At 37.2% G+C, this 6,744-nt stretch overlaps 1 pseudogene; it reads left to right on the forward strand.

Moving 5' to 3' along the window:
* The first annotated feature begins 5,406 nt into the window (after nt 1-5,406).
* Nucleotides 5,407-5,525, forward strand: LOC111746074 (annotated as a pseudogene).
* The last annotated feature ends 1,219 nt before the right edge of the window (nt 5,526-6,744 follow it).

A 6,744-nucleotide genomic window follows, 5' to 3' on the forward strand; every position in this document is an offset into this window, starting at 1 on the left:
AGCAACTACCAAAATTTTCCAAACCAGCTGTACCATTTTGCATTCCCATAAGTAGCATATGAGGATGCCAATTTCTTCACACCTTTTCCTATACTTGTTATTTTTTTGTTGTTTTGGTTTTATTGTTGTTTTGTTTTTGTTGTTGTTTATAGCCATCCTATTGGGTGTCAAGTGATACCTCATTATGGTTTGGAATTGCATTTTCTCTAATGAATAATGAGATTGAGCATTTTTTCATGTGTTCATTGGCCATTCGTATCTCTAACAAAGTATCTATTCAAGTTCTTTGTCCATTTTTAAATTGGATTGTTTGCCTCGTTATTGACTTATAAAAGTTCTTTACATGTTCTGGATGCTAGACTTTTATTTTCTTCTATTTTGTGGGTAACCTTTGTTAGAAGTGACCTTCAATACACAAAAGGTTTTAATTTTGATGAAGTCCAACCTATTTAAATTTTTTTTTTTTTTTTTTGTTACTTGAGTTTTTGATATCACATTGAGGAAACCATTGCCTGACCCAAGGTCCTAAAGATTTACACCTCTGTTTCCTTCTAAGAGTTTTTTACTTTTAGCTCTTATATTCAGGTTTTGGATTTATTTTGAGTTAATTTCTGTAGTAGGGATCCAAATTCATCCTATTGCATGCGCATATCTATTTTACCCAGTACAATTTGTTGAAAAGACTATTCCCTCCCCATTGAATGGTCTTACATCCTTGTAGGAAATCAATTCCTCGTCCATATGTTACATGGTTACTTCTTTTTGCACTGTTAGTTTCTTGAATTCATCACTTGAAATATGATCACTGAGATATGAAAAACTTGATAATAGCAAGATTTTTAAAATACAGCAATTCACTGACCTGACTTCCCCTACCTACATATCTCAAAACCCATTCCAGGAAAAGTTAGCAACATGCAAGGTTGCACAATTTCACAAGTGGAAATTGCTTGGACTTTTCACCTGTAGTGTAAACCAAAGATAATTAGGAGGTACATTCATGGGTTGTTTTTGGTAAGCAGAGCATGTGGACAGATGAGAGAAAGAAAGCTGACTTTGATGGGTCTTTTATCAGAGCCCTCCATAAATGGGTATGTCTTGTTAGAATCTGTGTTGAATTAAGCAAAATGAGAGTTATTCCTTGTCTGTGAGTGGCTGCTAAGCACCGATGATGGGAGCATTCTTTCTCTTCCCTACCGCTGCCTAAATCCAGGGATAGACAAGGGATTGAAGAGCGGTGGGGTATCCGTGGGAAATGTAAATGCGGGGTTAGAGAGGACGATATAGCAAAGGCAGGTACTCTTAGGGAGAAATGAGAAGAATGATGAGAGAAGTACTAAGAACAGGAGTAATAAAATGAACTAAGAACTGGGGATCCCCAAGTATGATATTTGAGAGAGGGGCTTCTCTAGTATAACTGGATGACTAAAAGTCATGGATCCTGAACACTAAAATAACTAACTAAAATAACCAGGGAGCTGAAAGGTAGTTCTCTTTAAGTCTTTCAGGTTGGTCTTCGCTGATACTATTCCCTCTGTCTCAAGCATCCTCTACCTGGTCCCTCCCCGCCCTACACAGTCCTACTTTGCCCTTCTTTGTCTAGCTAACCCTCACTCATGCCATCTCTAAATTTCCATTGCCTTCCTGATATTTCCCAGAGTGTACTGCCAGACATCAGATTTGGAACTTAGCACATTTATACAGGGAAAACTTTTGATATAAGGTCTGTTTTCCCACTGAATAGCAAGTTCCTTGACCAGGGGCCATTTCTTACTCTTCTTTGTAAGCCATGAGCTTGGAACAGTGTATGGTACTAAAAGACTGATGAACGGAATTGAAGGTGAAAATAGGGTCAACCTACAAAAAAGAACAGTGACTCAGGGGTTGGCTCTAAGAAGGGAACTAGAAAATAGAAGGGGAGAGGAATGAAGGAAAGTACTTAATTCCCTCTGGTATTTTCTTTTAACCTGTTCCGAGATAATTTTACACGCCAGGACTGCTTACTTTTAATCAGCTCGTCTGAGCTTTCTTCTCACTGAGCACGTGACAAGGAGTGAATGCCTGTGCTGTTCTCAGCGGGCACTGTGGGGCCAAAAGGGATGCTGTGCTAGAATAGAAAGGGGAAATCTGGGAGCTGTCAAAAACATTTCCTTCCTTTTTTCCTGCCAGAATAGTGGTGACACAAAAAGCCACATCAGAAAGCCAGCAGGCAGCCAGGTATTTGGAGTTTGCCCTGCAGCAGAGCTGGGCACAGGTGTTCGGGAGGTTCTCCCACAAGCCACAGATCAAAGTAGAAGTAGCAAGAGCTAAGATAGGAATATTCCCAGAATTTAAATTCAGATAAACATGGAGAAGTTTTTCCTATCTTTTTAATATATCTTTTTCCAAATTAAAAATCAATATAGCAAAATAAAGGAATCTTTTTTATTTAAAAAAAAGTCACAGTCATAATACCCTAATACAAATATTTTTATACTTTTGCATACTTTCTTCTTGTTTTATTAAAAGGTACAATTCATTCTACACAATTATAATTATTATCTTGATACAATATTAAATTGTATATTCTCATTTTTGTCATTTTCTATACATCAATCTTTTAGTGTCATTATTTTAATATCTGCATAGTTTCTTATGGTTTCATGATCATCGTATTTTTCCGTGTCTTTTTTGTTGGCATTTAATTTATTATCAGTTTTGATTATTATACCAAACTAGAACATCAATCATCTAGCTTTTTTGCTGTTGATTTATTTCTTTAGGATAAACTGCAAAGAAGGCAATATCTAGCTCAAAGTGTGTGAATATTTCTATGAGCTTTGATACGCGTTGTCATGTTACTTTCCAAATGAGTTATAACAATTTAGATTGCCACCAGTCATGTGTGAATCTCCAGTGTCACCCACAACCTGACCAGCTTGGATTTTAATTTCTCCTGATTTATCTAAACTGGTGCTTCAATGTCTCTTTAATTTATATTTATCAAATTATAAAGATAAACTTTTTCCCTTGAGTTTACAGGCAGTGGTTTTTTTTTTTTTTTATAAATTACTTGTTTATCTTGTTTTTTCATTCACCTATTGAGATCTTAATGTTTTATTTTGTTTTTAATGAGTAACTTTTAAGGTATCAGTATATACTCTTTGCCATACTTGATAAAAATATTTCCTCAGTCTTCTGTTGGCATTTTACATTAAAGTTACCATTTTTCATTATTTTAAAGCTCTGAAATATTTATTTGTGCCTATAAGTCTAGATGATTTATTGTTTCAAAATTGAGAAAGCTGTTTTTCCATCCATCTAGGAAAGACTGCTAATTTTTTTTAGTTTTGCCCTACAATTTGTTTATTTATGTTTAATTCGTAGCCCAACTGGAGTTTCTTTTATAATATGGTATAAAATATTGATCTAAATAAATTATTTTCTAAATTTATGACTGGTGACATCCACAGTAGTTACTGAATAAATCTTTTCTTACTCTCTTATCACATATTAAATGCTGAGATTGAGTTCCGGATTCTCTTCTCTATATGGATCTGTTTTCTTTATTTTGTGATAACAATCACTCTTTTAATTATTCCTGTTTGTTTTTCCTGATATCTCTGGTGTCAATTATATTGATTTGCACATAGTATGTGTTCAATTAATCTTTACTAACTTGTATTAAATCGACGTTATATAGACTTGTATTAAATTGACAGTATATACTAATACTATCTAGGTTTCAATCCAGAGTATTTTTTTAATTAAAAAGAAATCAATTTTTACATCTACTTGCTGGCTGATCGAGTCACACCTAGGAGTCTTTTTCTCTATTATCTCCAGAGCATCTCCATTTCTTTCCACCTTCATTTCTTGCCACATTCTTTTGAGAAGTGTGAGAAGTTGAAATAATAGAATATGAGAGAAGGGAAGTTTCCAGACTGCTTTCACACATGCAGGATCTCATTTTAGTCCTCACAGCATCCCCATGAGGCAGGCATTCTCTTTGCATGGAGGAAGGGGAAGCTCAGAGAGTTTCACTAGCTTAGTGTCACACAGCCTAGAATTGGGGCTCCGACCTGGTCACCTGCTTCTAAGTCCAATATTCTTACACTCCCCTTATTTTATAGATCTCAAGGTGTTGTGGCTTAGTTATCTAGGTCATACAGCTTATGAGCCAGTCAATATTTTTAGGCCAAAGGCTGACAGGAAGAGATGTTTATTTAGAAGGAGCATTCTGGCAGATTATCCACAATAAGATCTGAGAGACATAGCACATTTCCTCATCCACAGCTAGTTCTGACCACAGCACAGGCTGCAGGTATAGACGCATGGCAGGGTTGAGGAAACACAGACCCCCCCAATCTGACGCATGGCAGACCAAGGAGGGGAAATGGCACCCGAGTGCTCTAGTCACTGAGTTTCAGATGGCAGACTACTAAAGGAAAGCTGCAGTGGTGGGCATGAACTTGAGAATAGAATGCCCCTTATTAAATGGAGGCCTTGGGCTGACCACAGGGCTCACAGGCAGAATGACACAAAGAGATAGGACTATAAATAGCAGCTGCAGCTGGAAAGGAAAAGACAGGCCTGACCTGTGCATAGTATAGAAAGAACCTCAGGCAAAGCATCAATCTTGCCCGTTGCTCCCTCCCATTGCTCAGAGCACCCCTCTCCCAACAGGCATCCTCCTCTCCAGCAGAGAGAGGCTGCACAATATCACTGGGAGAGCTGTGAGCTTGAATAGATTCCTCTATTCCAATCTAAGAAGTTAAAATTTGAAATGGCAAGTCAGCCTTGGATTTGGGGACAACGCTCCTCTGGGTCTGTCCAGCAGGGCCAGGAACCAGTCCTTTATTTATTCTGGGTTGTCTGTCTTTGTTCAGTTCTGTTTGCCTTGCCAGATTGGAAATGGTTTGCTGGAAAAAATTATGGTGCTGTCTAACATGATGTAACAAGATGTCATCTTCTAACGCCAATGCACAAAATGGATTTACAGGAAGGAGGAGGGAAAAAACAAAGCCCCAGGGAGCCCTTGACTCAGATAAAAACCACTGGGTTTTGTTTGTGAATGTCAAAAAGCTGTATGTTATTTTACTTAAAAGAACATGAGAACAGACTGGTGTTTCAGAGGAAAGCAAAAAATATTCGCTCTACAGCCCAGAAAAGAAGTTTTCTGAAAAAACTTAAACTAAAATTTATTTCACATTGCATACATATACAAACATGCCACAAATGCTACATACAAATCACACAGACACACAAAATGTGTGCCACAAATACCACACTCACACATAAACACATAACAGCTGCCCATCTCAGCCTCACTCAGACAAAACACATACTCACCACCCACACACACCAGCACATACCCTCCAGCATCTCCACAAAGACAAACACAAATTACTTTTATCAAGAATTCTGGTCTACGGCCATGCCACCCTGAACAAGCCCCATCCCGTCTGATCTCGGAAGCTAAGCAGGGTTGGGCCTGGTTAGTACTTGAATGGGAGACCACCTAGGAAGACCAGGTGCTGTAGGTGTAAAAAATAAATAAAAAGCTGACAAGGTCCTTGCAATCTGTGAGGTCAACCAAAGGTTGCCTCGCGTAAAGAAAAAAAGAAAAGAATTCTGTAATTTCTATACCACTGATCCATGAGAGCAAATATATACTTTGGGTCCAAGCTTTTCTGATGAACATCTGCAAGTTTGTCATGAGCTTTACAGAGCTCTCTTTTATGAGGAAGCATAATGGAAAAGACAAAGTGGAAAAAGGGTCAAAGGTTTTATGGCTCTTTTTAAATATACAATGGTTCTAGAAAGGCACATTCCAACCCAATCCTAGTATAATGCAGAGAAGTAACATGAGTAGGGAAGGATATGATAGGGGTTTTTGGTCATTTGTGTTTCTTAAAACACCATTGCCTTATTTCTGCATTCAAAGCAAGTTTTGGAGTGGCCTCTGGGGCAGTCAGCACCATCCCCCGGCACATGTTGACATAGAAGTAAAGGGACCCATAATACTTCTGTCTCATGTAAAACTTACATTAAATAAATTTGTATGTTTTTCTTCTGCTAAAAACAATGAAATAAAAACAATTGAATTAGTTTTATGCAGAATTTTCACTGTTCTGGAAAAACTGACTAGAAATGCAAGTATGAGCTATGAAATAGTCATTATGTAATTTCCTGATTATACATATGAGTTAAATGTTCTTATATTTAAATTGCACAATATACAGATAAATGGCAAAACTCATGCTAATAATTTTTAAATGATTGTTTTTCTTAGAATGATATTAGATAGTAAGTAAAAAATGCCATGACAAGTCAGGAATACTACAAAAGAAAAGAAAAGAAAAGAAAAGAAAAGAAAAGAAAAGAAAAGAAAAAAACGTTATATTTTAGTATCTCTAGCAGCACTTTCTCCCTGCTATTTGAATGAGAGGCCTCACATTTCCATTTTGCACTGGGCCTCTCAGATTATGTAGCCAGACCTGATTGTCTGTATCCCCACTAGAACGTGAGCCCCACCTGGGCAGGATTTTGTTCGTTTTATCACTGTTGTATACCAAGCTTCTTTACAGTGCCTGAAACATAGTAGGCTTTCAAAAAATATTTGTTCAATAAACAAATGAGCAAATAAGTTAATGGAAGCCCAAGATGCCACACCTAGTCATCTGAAGGCGGAATTTGTTAGAATGTCTGGCACCTATAGCATATTTCAGTCTAAAACCAGCCTACTTAATCAGTCTCACTGCC

This window comes from Pteropus vampyrus, unplaced genomic scaffold (genome assembly GCF_000151845.1).
Source record: "Pteropus vampyrus isolate Shadow unplaced genomic scaffold, Pvam_2.0 Scaffold173, whole genome shotgun sequence".
Lineage (NCBI taxonomy): Eukaryota > Metazoa > Chordata > Mammalia > Chiroptera > Pteropodidae > Pteropus > Pteropus vampyrus.